At 42.7% G+C, this 18,218-nt stretch overlaps 2 long non-coding RNA genes across 15 annotated transcripts; one reads left to right on the top strand and one right to left on the bottom strand.

The window, feature by feature from the left end:
• Positions 1–30: 30 nt before the first annotated feature.
• On the bottom strand, positions 31–5,911 carry LOC123101376 (uncharacterized). Its single transcript, XR_006448589.1, has 3 exons — positions 5,794–5,911; positions 4,648–4,733; positions 31–2,531 (listed from the first exon to the last, which is right to left on the bottom strand). It is a non-coding gene; the product is annotated as an uncharacterized lncRNA (long non-coding RNA).
• A 3,967-nt stretch (positions 5,912–9,878) lies between these two features.
• LOC123149442 (uncharacterized) lies at positions 9,879–17,014 on the top strand. 14 transcript variants are annotated; one of them, XR_006474698.1, is made up of 5 exons: positions 9,879–12,893; positions 13,008–13,110; positions 13,193–15,083; positions 15,188–15,285; positions 16,766–17,014. It is a non-coding gene; the product is annotated as an uncharacterized lncRNA (long non-coding RNA). The 14 variants fall into 14 exon arrangements; XR_006474703.1 differs by lacking the exon at positions 16,766–17,014 and adding an exon at positions 15,865–16,757 and having other exon boundaries at positions 13,193–13,927; XR_006474696.1 differs by lacking the exon at positions 16,766–17,014 and adding an exon at positions 15,865–16,757.
• The last annotated feature ends 1,204 nt before the right edge of the window (positions 17,015–18,218 follow it).

The raw sequence follows: 18,218 nt of genomic DNA, 5'->3' as shown, positions 1-18,218 counted from the left end.
CCACTTGCCAGTGGCATAAAAAAATTAGAAGAAGTAGTTGCAAGTCAAGGATCCACTTGCAAGTGGCATGAAAAACAAAGGAACCCGGTTGCAAGTCGAGGGTCCACTTGAGAGTGGCATCAAAAAAATAGAAGACGCGGTTGCAAGTCGAGGATCCACTTGCAAGTGGCATTAAACAAAAAGACACAGTAGCAAGTAGAGGGTCCACTTGCAAGTGGTATGAAAACAGAAGACCTAGTTGCAAGTCGAGGCTCGGCTTGCAAGTGGCATGAAACAAGTAATTGGATCGCAAAGTCGAGCGTCCACTTCCAAGTGGCATCAAGAATAGAAGACCCAGTTGCAAGTTGAGGGTCGACTTGCAAAGTGGCATCAAACAAGAAGACCCAGTTGAAAACTGAGGGTCGACTTGCAAGTGGCATCAAACAAAAAAGACTCAGTTGCAAGTCGAGGGTCCACTTGCAAGTGGCATGAAAACAGAAGACCCAGTTGCAAGTCGAGGGTCGACTTGCAAGTGGTATCAAACAAAAAAACCGCAGTTACAAGTCGAGGGTCCACTTGCAAGTGGCATAAAAAAAGACACGGTTGCAAGTCAAGGGTCCACTTGCAAGTGGCATCAAACAAAAAGACCCCACTTGCAAGTGGCATCAAACAAAAAGACCCCACTTGCAAGTGGCATCAAACAAAAAGACCCCACTTGCAAGTGGCATCAAACAAAAAGACCCCACTTGCAAGTGGCATCAAACAAAAAGACCCCACTTGCAAGTCGAGGGTCCACTTGCAAGTGGGATGAAAACAGAAGACCCGGTTGCAAGTCGAGGGTCCACTTGCAAGTGGGATGAAAACAGAAGACCTAGTTGCAAGTCGAGGGTCCACTTGCAAGTGACATCAAAAATAGAAGACCCAGTTGTAAGTTGAGGGTCGACTTGCAAGTGGCATCAAACAAGAAGACCCAGTTGCAAGTTGAGGGTCAACTTGCAAGTGTGATCAAACAAAAAAGACCTAGTTGCAAGTCGAGTTTCCAGTTGCAAGTGGCATGAAAAACAGAAGACCCAGTCGCAAGTCGAGGCTCGACTTGCAAGTGGGCATTATAAAAAAGACAAGTTGCAAGTCGAGGGTCTTGCAAGTAGCATCGAACAAAAAGACCCAGTTGCAAGTCGAGGGTCTACTTGCAAGTGGCATAAAAAAGAAGACACAGTTGCAAGTCGAGGGTCCACTTACAAGTGGCATGAAATAAAAGACCCGGTTGCAAGTCAAGGGTCCACTTGCAAGTGGCATGAAAACAGAAGTCCTAGTTGTAGGTCGTGGGGCGACTTGCAAGTGGCATCAAACAAAAGACCAAGTTGCATGTCGAGGGTCCGCTTGCAAGTGGAATAAAACAAAGAACCCGGTTACAAGTCGAGGGTCGAGTTGCAAACTGGCATAAAAAAATAGAAGACCCAGTTACAAGTCAAGGGTCGACTTGCAAAGTGGCATCAAACAAAAGACCCGAGTTGCAAGTCGATGCTCGACTTTGACATCAAACAAAAAGACCCGGTTGCAAGTCGAGGCTCGACTTGCCTGTGGCACGAAAACAGAAGACCCAGATGCAAGTCGAGGGTCGACTTGCAAGTGACATCAAACAAAAGGACCTAGTTGCACATCGAGGGTCGACTTGCCTGTGGCACGAAAACAGAAGACCCAGATGCAAGTCGAGGGTCGACTTGCAAGTGACATCAAACAAAAGGACCTAGTTGCACATCGAGGGTCGACTTGCAAGTGACATCAAACAAAAAAGACCCACTTGCAAAGTCAGACTTGCAAGTGGCATCAAACAAAAAGATCCAGTTGCAAGTCGAGGTTCAACTTGCAAGTCGCATCAAACAAAAAGTTTACCGTAAAGGTTTCGTCAGCATCAGGAAAAAACATGCCAAAGCTCTCACCATTGTCCACCTTGCAAAAATGAGCAAAACAAATTGGCACACCATCCTGAATCATAGGAAAAAGTCAAAAAGATAATAATAAAAAGATCGAGAGCAAGACTGTAACTGATGGTGCTCATACCGATGCTTACGCTAATGAAACTGCTGAAAATAGTAACTAGTAAGTAACTATGGAAAACTGTCAAAAGTACTTATGGTAGAACTGTCGAAAACTAGTAACTAGAAACTAGAGATTAGTGACGAACAAACAGGTTACAAAAAATATAGGCAAAAAAGCTAGGACTGTATTACACAACTAGTATTCAATTGTGCATACCATCTTTAACATCCAGAAAAAAACTACTATATGTATAGAGCACTACAAAAACAAGATAATCATGAGCTGCTGCTCCAACTTATATATGTAGAATACTACAAACAACACTACAAAAATCAACTACTGAACATTTCACCTAATCCTCTGCACACACAAATTACCACCACATTAGAGTATATTGAACACACATATAGCCTAACAAATGAAAAAAAAAACACATATAACTTAATCGCATGTACTTCACATACTTGAATGGTGGTCCCCTCCACTTCCCTTCTCGCTCCCCACAATCGCCGCTGCCTGACAAAAAGTAAAATGTCACGAAACATGGATACAAACTGAAAAAACAATAAAATGAAAAACCTTGATTGATACAAATTATAACTATCTCTGAGTGAAAATTAGCTTAGCAAAAACAGAACCTAAAAGTAAAAAAAATCAAACCAAAAACTACATGGTTAGTACCCCATTTCCTACCTACAGACACAAGACTTCATCTAGGGAAACTTAAAAAAAATGTGCCAACCCAGACTGAAACTATCAAAAAAGGAAATCCTATCATTGCACTCAATTATCTGAACACATAAGCTACGCAGCCGCACAGCTGAAAACTTTGCTACTTAAAACATCAAACTGCTACCAAACATTTTAGGAAGATTGAGCACAAAAACCTATGTAGATCAAAATACGCACAAAAAAATGAGATGGTACAGGTTCATTCATTTGTGACCTGCTTCTTTGTTTATCTTCAGCTCTTTTATTTCTAAAAAAAAATTGCTTGAATAATAATAGAAAATTTGACTTGAGCCTGGCACAAGTGATCCAAAATGCTTAAATAGTGATAGAAAAGTTGATTTCAGCCTGCCACAAGTGATCCAGAAATACTCACCAAAAGACAAAAAAAACAGAAAATGCATGCAGAAGCTATCACTACTCTACAAAAATTCTTAACAGGAGAAATCAACTATCTATAGAATGATGAGTATACCAGGACAAAAAAACTGTCTATAGTTCATCATACAAACCCTAACACTAAAAATCACCCAAAAACTACAACAAAAAAAGGTATTCTCTGCACACTAACCATCTGAAACCCAAACCCTAACCCCTGGAACCCACTGAAAAATTTATCTACTTCAAATCCCCCCTTCCCATATCTGTATACATTTGAGGAACAAACCCCCCCAACTCACCCTAGATAGATGGAACATCTGATGAACCCTACCCCGTATTTCGGGAGATTGGACGAGGCAAAGAACCCTAAATCAATGGACAAATAAACAAGAAACAAAGAAGATGGATGGTGCTAACGAACCCTACCCACATTTGGGGACATTGAGGAGCAAACCCTAGATAGATGCTGCTAAAATCAGTGAGCAAGAAACACAAAAACGCATGGACACTACAAAAAGAAAAAGAGGAACAAGGGAGAAGAACATGCAACTCAGTATTGATGGCGTCTCCTTCTCCTTCTCCCTCTCCAGAAGTCACTGTGCCTCTAGCACCAACTACCCGGAGCAATGGGGAATGGTAGAAGAGGAATGGGGAACGGCCGAAGTGAATGCTTCGGGAGACAAAGTGGGGTAAATGAACGCCGCCCCCTCCTCTCCAGAACCTGCTCTCAAACAAACAGCCCCCAGCCCAACAAAGCAACACGGCCCGCTACAGGCAAAAACAACACAACCCACTATAGATGGGCCGCGCGCACGGACGATTCAACGAGCGACGGGAGCGAAACGCACGACCGGGACAGAAAAAACTTGCGCGAATCTTAAAGATAGGATGAGATCCAATGGCTGTGCAGTTAGATATGAGGTAGCTATTTCACATCTAGATGTGAAATATCAAATCTGTTACAAAAAATACAAAAAATCCCGGGGTTGCAAGTCGACGGGCCTCCAGTTGCAAGTAGAGGCTTGACTTGCAAATGAGGCAACTACAAAGTATAAAAAAAGACCCGAGTTGCGAGTCGAGTGTTGACTTGCAAGTAGGGGCAAAATACAGAAAATATGAAAAAGCCCTCCGAGTTGCAAGTCGGGGGTTGACTTGCAACTCGGACCTCAGTTTGCAAGTCGAGGTTGGACTTGCAACTAGGGCAACTACAACTACCAAAAAAGCCCCTGGTTGCGATTCGAGTGTTGACTTGCAACTGGTTTTGCCTTTTTTTGTAATTTCTGTATTTTCTAATAAACATACTATAGCTTCGAAAAACAAAAAAAGCAGAAAAGGCAACTTATATCAAGTTTTCAACCACACTACTCGCCGTCCCTGTGGATAGATTACATATGACATAACATACTTCATCTGACAAAAGAAGAAGGGAAAACACCTAAGATATGGATATGTATAAAACTAGCTTAAAAAAATATGAAATCATAAAATAGTTCACACATGCAAGTGCTACTGGATTACCGCTGAAGAGCGGAACTCGTCCCATGGACGTTGAAGTCAACAGCTTCGGCATTCTGGAAAAAGTTCCCACAAAACCCACACGACACCTGCTTACCAAAAAAAGAGCGACGAAAAAATGGCTTAACTGCTGATTATATGACATGAACCTGAAAAAGGAAAATGACAACAAATAAAAACATATGTGCTACCCCCAGATTTATTGGTAATAAGATAGCTAGACAACAGAGAGAACAAGAGCCACACATGTGTGTACGTATGCACAAGGAAAAAACTCACTGAGAGTACCCTTTGTCCCTCCTTAATTCAAAATGAACTAATTATGTGACATTGGAATTTCAGATCACTTGCTGATTCTAAAAAAAAGAGGAGGGTGGAGGTTGCCCATTTTGTGCTCCTAAAGCAACTTGAATCCGTGTGACTAACGCAACACTGGTAGCATTTTGCATCATCTCATTGTACTCTCCTGACAAATAACTACCAAACAAGAAGTACACTACAGAACCAACACCTACACTGCCAACAAAAGAACTACCAGACAATAAAGAAAGAACTACACTACAAGAAAAACTCAAGATAAAAATACATCTGGACAAAAAATGTACTACCAACTATCAACGGCCACATGGGTAAAAAAAACCCAAAGCTAACTCTGAATGAAAACAACACCAATCTGTTACTGAAACCCACATGTGTAAACTGAACAAATGGAAAAATTAAATTTTGGACACCAGAATATCTCCTAACAAAAATTAATAATAAAATAATCCATCTAGAACTCTAGAAAACTACACTATCTGATGCCACCGTTCAGTAGCAAAACTTTAATTCTACAACACCTCACTAGTAAAAAGCCTACAACTGTATCTCTGAACTTCTAAGAAAACTACACCTATCTTATGGCACCGTTCACAGCAAAAATATGAGGTTTCAGACATTTTCCCCTCCTCCCTCCACGCAACTATGTCATGCCATCCTTAGATAACGAGTTCTTGATGTTTCTACCTACGAACAAGAAACCCTAGGTGCGACAAAAACAAGAAAATGGACAGTCAAAACAAATCAGGAACAGCTCCGTGAGGGGTAAACTCTTCAAACAACAACAAATCAGGAACAGCTCCTCGGGGGGGGGGGAGGGGGGGCAAGAACCTGCTGCGGCTCTCTCCTCTCCGCCTTCTGTCACCAGAATCGCCGCCGCCTGAAGGAATCGCCGCCCAGACGGAGAGGATGAGGAATGCGAGGACAGTGGCGATACACTTGCTGTGGACAAACAAACGGCCCACCAATCCAATAATGCAGGAAAAATAAAAGAGGCATCGGCCCGCCCGCTCGTAAACAATTTGTACATGGCCCGCCGCGCGCAACAACGAGGCGCGAGCCAGCGCACGAGACAGAAACAGGACATTGCGCGAATCTTGAAGACAAATTGATCCAATGGACCATAGCTTAGATGTGAGATAGTTATTTCACATCTAGATGTGAAATAGCAAAACTGGAATGCATAGGTATTCTTCCGGGGTTTGTTGTGGCTAAAACCCGTGTGAATTATTTGTAGATACATTCCTAATACCCCATCAATATGAACGTGATGCTTAGTACATTTTTCTGATACATCGTAAATTTACCAGATATAATGGTGCAAGAGTATAATTTATTTTTGAAACGGAGGCAAAAGACTTGCCTCGTATATTAATTATGAGAGAAGGAAAGTTTTAGCTGTGTTACAAATAACACCCCTTATTACATGAAAGGGATTACTCTCCCGACATGAGCACCCCTAGCTTCTTAGCTCCCGCGGCCACCCAAAGTGATGTCTCTTTCTTGATGTTGTCTAACAAGATCGTGGGCGGTGTCCCTTTGTTATTGAAAACACGTGCATTTCTCTCGTTTCAAATCGATCATAAGATGAGCATGGTTAAAGATGCCATGGCCTTCCTATTTATTAGAGTGGCAAAGTTCCTCATGTGGTGCACAACTGTTTGCATTGTTAAAATAATTGGCGGGGCTAGGCAAGATGTGACAGGCGCCAGCCCCTTACCGGTCGCATCCCGCACGGAGATGCATTGCTAGCTGATCGATCATGCCATTAGTCACTTCTACTCGATCGCCAATTAAGCTGCAGCACTAGATTATAACTTTTTACAGATTTTTTTTAGTTGGTGTATAACTTTTTACGGATTTTTCCCCAATACTCGCGCGCAAGGGTTTTTCGCTAAAAAAATCTTACAATTTTACCCCTCCAGTTCCACTTCGTCAATACATATGCTACTCCATATTTCACCTGGTCTACTAATTAGTTGGCACAATTTAGAGTAGTAAAGTACCGCATGCGCCCATCAAAATGGATAAAAAGGTAGTATATAGAACTAAAATACGTCTAGATACATATTTTTTTATCCATTTTGATGATAAGTATTTCCGGACGGAGAGAGCAGATGCGAAGCCAGCACACAGTGCTGAAAAGAGCAACTACGCGACACGGGGATATCAGATCGGCCTAGGTGTAATAAGCGTCTTCACCGAGGAGCACAAAAATTGTAGAGATCTATAATTAAAAAAATCATGCACTGACCAAAGGGACCTGCCGAGCACATGACCGAACCAAATATCGCATGTTAAATCTCAAATTGCACAACTCACTTGATTGTGAGAGCTCCAAACTTAAGGAGCATATAATGGATTAAAGGATAAGTTGCGGAGGTGTGCGGAGTTGTCACGTTTGTACTACTAAGTGAGAGTGTAGCAGAAGATTCTTGCAGAGCTACCTGGAGTCCCTTATGGCGATCAAACATGATATTGGAGCTGATCCTGTTAAAGGTAAATCATATATTAACATGGACGATGGGGTGCAGCCGGTTAGACAAGTGCCACGGCAGCTTGGTTGGATCAAACCGTGCCAGGGCTGGACTAAACTTAACACTGATGGTGCTTTTGGCTCGAATGAAGATGCAAGCGGGGATGATATTGAGGGATGCTACAGGGAAAATTATCTTCTCAGCTTGCAGAGCTTTGTATTCATGCAGGGATGCGTTGGAGGCTGAGCTATGTGCGTGTATGGAGGGTTTATCTTCCTCGATTCAACGTACAGCACTACCGATCGAAATTGAGATGGATTCTTCGGTTGCAGTTTCTATGATCACATGTGGGAGCACGGATCGCTCAGTATATTCTTCCCTAGTGAATGAAATTAGATTTCTTTTGAGTCTTCATCAAACTTGTATTACTCAGGTCACTCGGTCGCAAAATAAAGCGAGTGACAGGTTAGCTGCTTTTGGTCGGATTAATAATAGGACCATGACTTGGTAAGGGTCGGGTCCTCCAGAAGTGTTGGAGATAGTTGCTGAAGATTGTAACGATACTGTGATTGAGTAATACAAGTATTGAGTCCGCAATAAAAAAAGAGAGTGTAGCAGAAGATGGAAATGCATGACGCGACGTTGTTGTGATGGATGTGCTAGCGAGGTATAGCACGGTCCACCAAATAAATTCAAGCCGGTCGAAACCCCCGACATGAATCGATCGACTGCCGGAAGATCATAACGACGTGAGACGCGAGCGAAGCTACGTGCGTGCCGTACCGATCACCGATCACATCGATCAGATCACCCAGCGGTGCCTGCCGGCCGGCATGGAGGCGGCGGAGGAACACTAGTCATGCCTGCACTCCCGAGAGCTGCCTGTGAGCTTGACATCTCGCACACGTACGTCCCGGCGACAGTAGAGCAAGCATGGGTGGCGCATTGCAGCCGTCGTTGAGAGCCGCACCGTACCCTACACAGCAGGCGACCCGCCGACCCCGGCCACATGTGTACTGCGCCCACCTTCTCCATCTCCGGTGACCCGTCCCACGCACCATTCACCCTTTTGCCTCTCCTCCGATGGCCGTGGCGTGGCGTCCTCCATTTCGGCATTGGTCTACGCTGGAAACCGGTTGACACGGCCAAGAATTTCTAGTCAAATGATCATTACGATGTGTAGTGTACTAGTTAAGGACTGAAAAGTTGTAAAGAAAATAAAAATGAACAGCATAGTGTGGTAACATAGACTCACAAGGAAGAAAAAGAGAGAGAGGTTGGATGGAGGAATTAGAGCTGGCCCGACGTGTGCAAATCAAATTGCGTTCGGAAGCAAGGGGTCTTGTAGTTGTCGGGCACATTGAACTCCAATCGACCGATGCAACTACAAAGCATAGTGCTTCACTACTACACGACCTACTTCAGCAGTTCAGCTACCCAGAGACACGACGTCCTCTTTACTCGTCGTCATCATCGCAGCCGCATGCAGCAGAGGCCGCCGACGATCTCTTTTCTTTTGTTCTTTCGCCGAACCTCTGTGGGTATTGATGGAGCTCCGTTTCCAAAGAGAGGAGAGCAAGGCAGCCAGGAGTGCAGAAGATCGTGATCACTGGATTTTCTTTGGGAACGCACAAGCATTCAGACTTGGCACCAATGCATGCTCGTAGCTTTCCCCCCGCGCACGCATATGCAGCATGGCAGCATGCACGTACAGACAGACAGGTCTTCATGTCGGAACAAACGAGCACTTCACATCACTGTGCCACTGTAGAGCACTACTAGTGCTCCTATACGCCTAGCCGTAGCCTCCGTCAGTAACAGTAGCAAGCTTAGCTAGCCAGGCCAAGGCAGCACTAGCTACTGAATACACCTAGATGGCGAGTGGTAGTAGCTTTTTGCACGCACAGGGCACAAGAGAAATATTAAAAAATAACTTTATATTAAAAAATATAAACATTCACAATATGAAATCAATATATTCAGATGCACCATGAAACATATTTTCATACTATATAGTTTTAGTACTGTTTCATAATTTTTTATGTAAATTTGGTCAAACTTTGTGTAATTTGATTTTGACCAAATCTTATATGTGGAGTAAAAAGAAACGGAGGGAGTACTATAAATGTACACGGTAGATCATCAATTTGCAAATTAATTTAAATCGTTTTAGCCATAATCACATGGATAGAAAGAAGGAAAGTTAGGGTATTGTAGCTTCTCTAACTTTGCTTCTCAATGTTAGAGGATCCGGTTCCATGCACGCACGGTGTATGCATCTAATTCAGACGGCGATGGGAGGGTATCTCTACTCCTAATGAAGCAGTTAGTGAATAGTCCGCCGGTTAATTTTCGCTGGTTTTTTTTCATCTATCCTCCCACCTCCTAGTTTCGTCGGGTTTTTTTCGTCATTTTTTTGTCAGGTTTTTATTCGTCCCCGCACGCCCCTCCACGATCCCTACCCAGATCGCTGCACACCACCGCCGCCGCCGCGAATCCCCGGGGACGCCGCACGCCGCCACCGCCGCGAATCCCCAGGGATGCCACACGCCACCGCCGTCGCGAATCACGAGAGACGCCGCTCGCCGCCGCCGCGGATCCCCAAGGGCGTGGTCGCGTTGCCCTGATTGGAGGAGACCCTGCCCGCCTTGCCTCGTTTGGAGGACGAACACAGGTATTTCGAGGCCCATGTGCGTCAATCCCGACCTCCGCTTTCCCCCTTTTCCATCGAGGGCCGCCGCCGCTGCTTCGTCTTCTATCTCTCCCGATCCCCATCGGCACCTGCTGGATGGTGCTCCGGGAACAGGGCCGCACGGAGGCCCTCCTCCCGTAGGATGTGCAGACGCGGCACGCCTTGCAGCGGCTGTTCGGGATGAGCGCGGGCGCGACAACCTTGTCCCAGTCGATGATGGCGGCGGCGAACGCCGGTGCTCCTTCTCGTCCTCTACCTCCAAGGACGCGCACCGATACAGCTCAGGCACCCCCGTCCCCAAATCCCGCCCACCCATCCGGCGTTGTCCAGCTCATCCTCACGCTCGTGGATTCGCCTCCTCCTGTATGCGACACTTGAAACGTGGACGTGGTGAGCTTCCCCTCTCTCTACCCCCAAATCTGGATGGCACTAGCATCTGTTACATACATACATATGGATAAGCATCTTGGTTTGGTTCTTTGGTTCAGTTTGTATTCAGTCTGTATGCGTCTGGATGTGAATGGCACTTGCAATATATGGCCGTTCCTTGGTTGTCCATTTGTATGTGTCCATCAGTATGTAAACGGCCGCTCCTTGATTGTTATTTTGAACAAAACTCCCCCTTAATTCTTCCTGTACTGAAATGAATCCTTGGAAGCTAGCACTACATGTCTGTTGTTGCTGTGGTCTTATACTACATGGCTTTTTTCAATTTAATGTCAGTCAAGTTTATGTGAATATAATCTCCTTTGATCTGATGTTTTGGTCTGAATATTTACATTTTAATTATCATGTACGTACTAATGCATTCTCAGATCTTTGGTCGGTGTTATCTTTTAAAATAAAAGTAAATGCAATCCTTAAATAGAAGTAGAAGAAGCATGTCCGCAAACAGAATTGTACATTTTCATTCCTTTGTAGAAGTGTGATAGATTATTTCTTGAAAACACAAAGATTTCAAGTATAGCGTCAGAACAAAGATACAAACTGTAATTTCAACATCCGGTAAATGACATATACAGCGAGTTGGGCGTGTCAAATGTTGATGTACAAACAGAATACATTGGATTAATTATCTACTTTTTAGATCAGTTCGGAATACATATTGGAAGAGCAAATTATGTTATGTTCCCAGCCCATCTCTTTCTGCTATCTTGCTGCTGCAAGACTTCGGAGTTTTAGTGGCTAATATAATTTTGACAATTTTGCTGCAATATCTTCAGTTTCTCTATTGATTTGGACAATTTTGCTGCTCCAATAGTCTGAAGCAGAACCTCCGTCTTCTATCTCAACGTCGGCGGCCCGACGACGCCGACTCCTTATCGACGCCCGTCGACAGCCCGGTGACGCGACCAGATCACTGCAAATTGCTCCATTCATGTCAGCAGCCTAATCAGGTTTATTGTAGATTGGAGTTGTCCCTTCACTCTTGATCAATAACCAGATATTGGCAAGCTTGAGTTATCCATGGATGCATGGAAAAGATTATTCATTGTTGTGATATGCATATCTGTAGGATTAAATTCATCTGAATTATGAGCTATGTCACACTTTGCAGAGTATAGAGACTTCAGTTCACATAATCTGTTTGTACATATGTTGATGTCAGGTGGAGGTGGTCATGCTGGCGCCACTGTTTCACTTCGTGCTGATGCGGTATAAAAGTGCCTCCTCGGCAGATGAGGACCTGAGCATGGTCGTGCTAATGAGGATGCAAGATCCACCGCCATCGGCCAGTCCGAGTGCGTTGTTGTTTTCATTCTTTGGGATTTCGAAATCAGGTGTTCGTCCCTGATGATTTCCGCGAGATAAACTGATTTCATTGGCATCATCTATTTCATTGCCTCACCAATATCCATGTGAGCCTGAGTTGTAAGTGAATGTACACATTGCGTGGTTGTGTTCCTGCAGGTGATTGCAGAGAACTTGGCAGGCAGATCAATTACGAGGAGGTCAGGGTGCCAACATGAAAAAGCTGGAGATATCTCTATTTTTGTCAGTCATTATTCAGGCTCTAAAGCTTCCCCTTTTCCTATACCACATTACTTGATATTATTAAATTCAGTACGCTTACTCAACTGTGAACAAGTTCATGTGGTAAGTAGGATCAACAAGAGTTGGCTGGCAACTTCTATGTATATGTTATTATGGATCAGCCAAGGTGGTTAAATTTTCAATTTTTTTCCTTTTTCTTAATTTAAGCCCTTAAGTTTATGCTGTTAAATGCATACACATAACTTAGTTCCAGATTTAACAAGAGTACATTTTACAACAAACTTCATAGCTGATGTTGATCATAATTAGTAAGTGCACAAAGCATTTCAAGGAATTTATGTTTTGTGCATATTGTATATTGCAGACTTGCAGTGAAGTAGTGCCATCTAAGTACCAGATGTATGTTATTTTCAGATAAGCTTTTCTTAAAATGGAAAATACTAAAAAGCAAATTGTGCCACACCGTGCAATTAAGGTGCCTTGTGCTGGAAACTCAATGCAACTTCTTGTTATTTTCAAATAAGCTTTTCTTAAAATGGAAAATACTAAAAAGCAGATTGTGCCACACTGTGCAATTAAGGTGCCTTTTACTGGAAACTCAATGCAACTTCTTGTTATTCCTTCTGAACCTAGCAATTAAGCCATATCTTGTTTTCACTCCTTCTGAACCTAGCAAAATGACCTGCTTGGACCGAACGAGGACAGGTGTGTGGTGGTGGACATAAGATGCACGGCGAACATTGAGCTACAGAAGAACATTATGAAAGGTATGTACGGTAACTCCATCCATGCTTGGCCACACACCAACGTATGTTTTCCACTGTTGCTAACCTAAACAAATTCGTTTACCGTGAACTGAACAACGGTGCATCGTGATACAGAGGTTGGAGAGGCTGGAGGAGACCATATACCAATACAAAGCGCATCTTGATGGCCATCAATGAGGAGCTGAACCTGCTACACCAGGCTAATTGCAAGCATCGGGTACTTGTTAGCTATCAATTAAATCTCTTGTCCTGCAAGAACATGTGCTTATTTATGAAAACATTTTACATGAGCGTTGTAGGATGATTTGGACGAGATGACTGATGAGGACATGAGCGTTGTCGGATGATTTGGACGAGAGGACTGTAGCACGACGCAATGAAGAGCCAGATCGTCCGTCCGCTCCCAGCTCACTTCCCGGTTTCGTTGTGCTGCCCGTTGCACCAACCATCCAGTAAAGGTTCTGAGGTTAACATCTCTTTTGCGAGTTTCATATAACTTTCGTTGTCACTTTATTATCTATTGATCCACATATTTGTATTTTAGCAGACATGAGTTACTTTATCATCTTTCCAGGAAGAAATTACTAGAGAGAAGAAAACTCAGTTTTACAAGTAGTGACAGTCCAACATCATATTGACAAGTCTGGTTCCTCTTTCCGTATACATAAGTGTATAATTTGTTTTAAGTAACTGTTTCCTCGGTCCTTATTGCCACCGTTTTCTCAAGTGCAACCGCGAGCTTAGTAATAGCAAGATAGAAATTTGAGATGGCAAAACTGTACGTCCAATACAATTTCTAACTTGTGCTTGACTACTTGTTGCTTCTTGCAGTTTGGTTCTTTAAATAACAAGAAAAGATGGCAAAACTTTACTCACAAGAAGTTGTGTATTTTGGAAAGATAGATGATCGAAATAAACTGTCATTGTCATAAATTTTGTACTGTACATTATGCGATTGGCCTGACCATCTTCTTCGTCAGTGTCGGATGTTCGACATCAATCTCCATCTTTTCATTTTCAGAATCGCACGTGGGGTTAGTAAAGACTTCTTCATATTTGCTTTTGTTGCCACTGCTGCAGGAGAGTTGCCACCTGATAGCGATGTTGTCCCTTCAAAATTGTTTTAAGTTCTTTTTTGCTGATATAAGTGCAGACTTTTGCATTAAGCATGACATGGAATTTGTTTTATGTAAATATTGATGCTTCACAATGAATTCATGTTGTGAAGGGTGATGATTTATCTTCAGTACAATCTGTTATAAGTTGTAGTTTATTTTGTTTTCATGTGTTATTTGTAGAGAATATATGGTTCGTGTTTATCATGCTTATTTCATATAGCTTTTTCTGGTAGCATATTTGTAACAGAAATGCATTAGCCACCCTGTTCATGATTCATAATGCATGCGTTTTAGTGGGATGGAGGTAATATTGAGAGAGACAGACCCATCAGGCTAAGGAATAGAAATAGTATATCTTTTGAGTCTACCATCTTCTATGCCAAGCAGGGTCGAGTGGGGTGATATACTAGGCGCTTTTCTTCTAAATTGTACAGAAAGTCCACTGAGTTATTGTTGTTTGTATGACACCTTAGAGCGAAATAGTACTTCTTTTAATCATTTTTAGGTGAAATGCAAGCATGTAGCTACCTCACTTAATTATTGTACTCACTTGAAGTTTATGTTGATATAATGCACTATTTAAGTAGTAGAGAAACCTCACAAATTTGAATTGATGAATGATATTTAGGAAAAGAAGTAGGCATGTTTCATTATAAAGGGAAAGTATTTTTCAAGGCATAGTGTTTAATTCACGGATGGTTAAACAGTTTAACAGGGACCAACATTGGGTAGCAGGGGAGTGGCAGTGCATAGAGACATAGTGAGGGGAGCGGGGGCGATGATGGAGGCGGAGATGTTTAGAGAGAGATATAGAGAGTGGGAGGTTTACCATGGTGTAAACGAAAACCGAGGCACGCCTTGCTAAGACAAGCACACTTTAAAACATAGCAATACTCTGCATTGTTTTGATGTTGGTATCAGGACCAGGTACCATGTGAAGCTCAAGGAATGGTTGTAGATCATTATGGATAAACTGAAAAAAGATCATTATGGAGTACATTATAAACGGCATTTGGTGTCGGTGGCATGTCACTACCACTGACAAAGTTCTATGAAACACGATTACTATCATGTACAATGCTTTACATTTCTCTCATATTCAAATGCTAAAATTCTGTAATTTCACATTTAGTAGTTTCTGCGGTGTGAAATTCATGTTTTATTTTGCCTGCACAGTTGAAAATAAATGCTGGCAAAGATATTAAAATTCAAATCTGGCTTATTTTTCTCAATATGGGTTCAGAAGGAAATTGTCGTTGAGCTTCTATCTAAAGGTATGTCAGATTAACAGGTTGCTATCGCAACTCTTGATTTGGAGTAATGCAAAGCAACTGTGGATCTTGTCGTCGGTACATCTTGGGTTGCCATTCTTCCAGAACGAAGGATTTTTTCCCTAGATTGTGCTGTGAAATAATGCTTGTATGACACCTTGATCTCTTGGCTACACCATGCTTTCTTAAGAACACTATACTTGCAGAAGAATGATGCTTCTATAGAATGCCACCATGAGTTCTAGCAGTTCTTTTAATTCTGTGTTCACTATGAACGAATGAACCATATAATTTGTCAATTTGATCAGTACTTGCTTTCATGTTGCAACCTCAGATTTAGGCACTTCATAGCCATAGAATAATTTTGAATTGTTATGCTCAGTACACCAAATGTTCTTCCTAGGTAATGCACTGTTTGCAACTAAGTTTTGTCTTTAAGCACCAAGGTGTAGTAGTATGCATTGAAATAAATGGATCATTTCTATCTTTCTGGTGCTCATAATAGACTTTTTCATTTTGAATTTGTATGCTTGAAATTTGATTATTTCTACCAACTGAGAGTGGAAATGAACTGTACCGTAGGCACTTTTTCATTAGATTTCAGCAGCCTCGATGGCTGATGGCAGCAACCTCATGGGCCACACATCCCCTTCGTTAATTGCATGCCCTCAAAAAATGGATGGGGACTTGGTTCTTTGGTTGTCGCCGCCGGACTCAGTGAAGGACGAAAAATTGAGATGATCCATTGAAGAATAGATGCCACGGGCTGAAGAAAGGAGGTGACGGTTTCAGAGCACACACCTTGAAGCAGAGAGGCGGCAAGGGAGTGCGTCTGGATGGCAGAGGGAGCGGGACAAAGCAACATCACATGGGAGACATGGTCAAAATCGGCGCCGTAGGAGCAATCGTGCATGTGGGGGTCGTACCAGGGAGAAGGAAAAGGGTGGTCGGTGTTGTAGGGCTTTTTTCCTTGCATCGGGAAATGGGTTCGGTTGAAAAAAACGATGATGTGGGGAGGTCACGCGAGTGGTGGATACGTGGGTACCGTTTAACGTACCAACTGTGGTTTAATAGTAGAGATTAATATGTTGATATTTTATTCATTTTCTTCTTAGCTGAACATTCATTAAACCAAAAATCTATGAAACTTGTAATGTATCATGGTCGCAATTTGTGAAGTAGAACTAACTATCCTTTGACCAAATACCCTTTGATCGTTCATCAATTTTTATGTACTTGTCGCCCGTGACAACAAATATGGATCAAATAACTATGCACTATGGGCACTAATATGGTTACCTTCAAATGGGTTTGTTACTGTGTTTAGTTACTATGATGTTTCATATGTTCATCAGAAAAAATAAAGGCTTATTTGCTTGCATGTGCTTTCTCATGTTTGTTTGTTTTTTCTTGTGGTTGTTCCTTTTCTATAATTGTCACATAAAGTGAACCGAAACTCATATTCTATATTTCTGTTGTGTAGATACCCGTGAGCCCGCTGCTGAAATCGCTAAAAATGGAGATAGACATGGATTTAACAGTTCTCATTCATTTAAATCTTAGTGAATTGATACCAGTTTCCATTTGGAACTGAGATAACGAGGAATCGTTTCCTTCATGATACTGTGTGTATGAGCTTTTTTCTTTCGGTGTAGGCCAATATTGTACAAATTTATTTCCTAAAATTATATTTGAAGCTGTCTTCTATGAGAGTAACCATCTCAATCTTTTTTCTATAGTTGTCACAAGGTTCTTGTGCCAAAGTGATTTTTGCTTGGTCAATATGTTTTCTTCTGAATATTTCGAGAATGAATTAGTTTATGCTGCAATAGCGAGTCACTGTTAAAAATAGGGACAAAGGTGTTATAAGTGAAAAATTATGTAGTATACTTTTAGCTTCCAAACATTTGTACTTATGTTCTATGCCCATTTTGATTTGGACAAATGTTTGGGAATCACAGTGGTGAAAAGGTGCGATGCAGGAAGAGAAACTTTAGTGCTTGTTGTAACGTGTTTGTGGCATTTTTTGTCTTCTCCCATAGCAACGGACGGGCGTCCTACCTGGCGGATTGACTAGGTGTTGCGAGCTTCATATCCTTCATATGTTGGGTGTTAATATGATAGTTTGCAGACAACCCGGACTTATGGTGATGATATAAGGGGTCTGGTTGGGTCACCTTTTTCCTTCTCTCTCATATTCGGTCAACGACAGGGCGTGTCCGTAGATTTGAGGGGACGGGCTATAGGTGCTCTAAGATTATTGTGTTCGATACTATGATGTGTGTTAGCTGATTATGTTGAAGAAAAAGATGTGACATTGTTCTCGGTAATCTTAGCTCAGTGAGTAGTACCTTAATTTTTTTTCAAAAGCCCGTGGCAACGCACGGGCGTTCTACTAGTCAATCAATAGAAAGACACACGGCTTAGTATGCCTTCCCCACCTTAGGTTATTTCTAACCGATCCTCAATAACTTGTTAGAGAAGTAAAATCCTGGTTTTATTCCTTTAATTTATACCTAACTGATCCCCAATAGGCCATAATAGAGTAACAATTATACTCGGCCATCATGAATCTTCCTATATTTACTCCACCCCTTGGCAGCCAAGTACAAAAATATCTCCCTATTTTCCCCTCATCTACCTCCTCTTCTCCCCCTTGCCCCGCCACCCCCTCGTCTCCCAATGGTCGGGCGCGGTGGCCGAAGGTCACCCGCGGGTCATCATCTAGCGGCGCATCCTCGAGCAGCCACAGCCACTCGCCCTACCTGCCTGCCCCCACCTGATTCGCCGACTTCCCAGAGCTCCCTCCGCCGCGGCCACTGTAGAGGACCTACCTCGGCGTCCGGCAACACTCGTGGGGGACATGGGTGGAGGAGATTACCGGCCGGGAGACCCACCAGAGGAAGTGGGCCGGGTCATTTCACACGACGAAGCTC

Source organism: Triticum aestivum, chromosome 1B (genome assembly GCF_018294505.1).
Source record: "Triticum aestivum cultivar Chinese Spring chromosome 1B, IWGSC CS RefSeq v2.1, whole genome shotgun sequence".
In the NCBI taxonomy this organism is placed as follows: Eukaryota; Viridiplantae; Streptophyta; class Magnoliopsida; order Poales; family Poaceae; genus Triticum; species Triticum aestivum.
The sequence above is the reverse complement of the archived record's forward strand: the minus strand, read 5'-3'. Positions and strand labels throughout refer to the sequence as shown.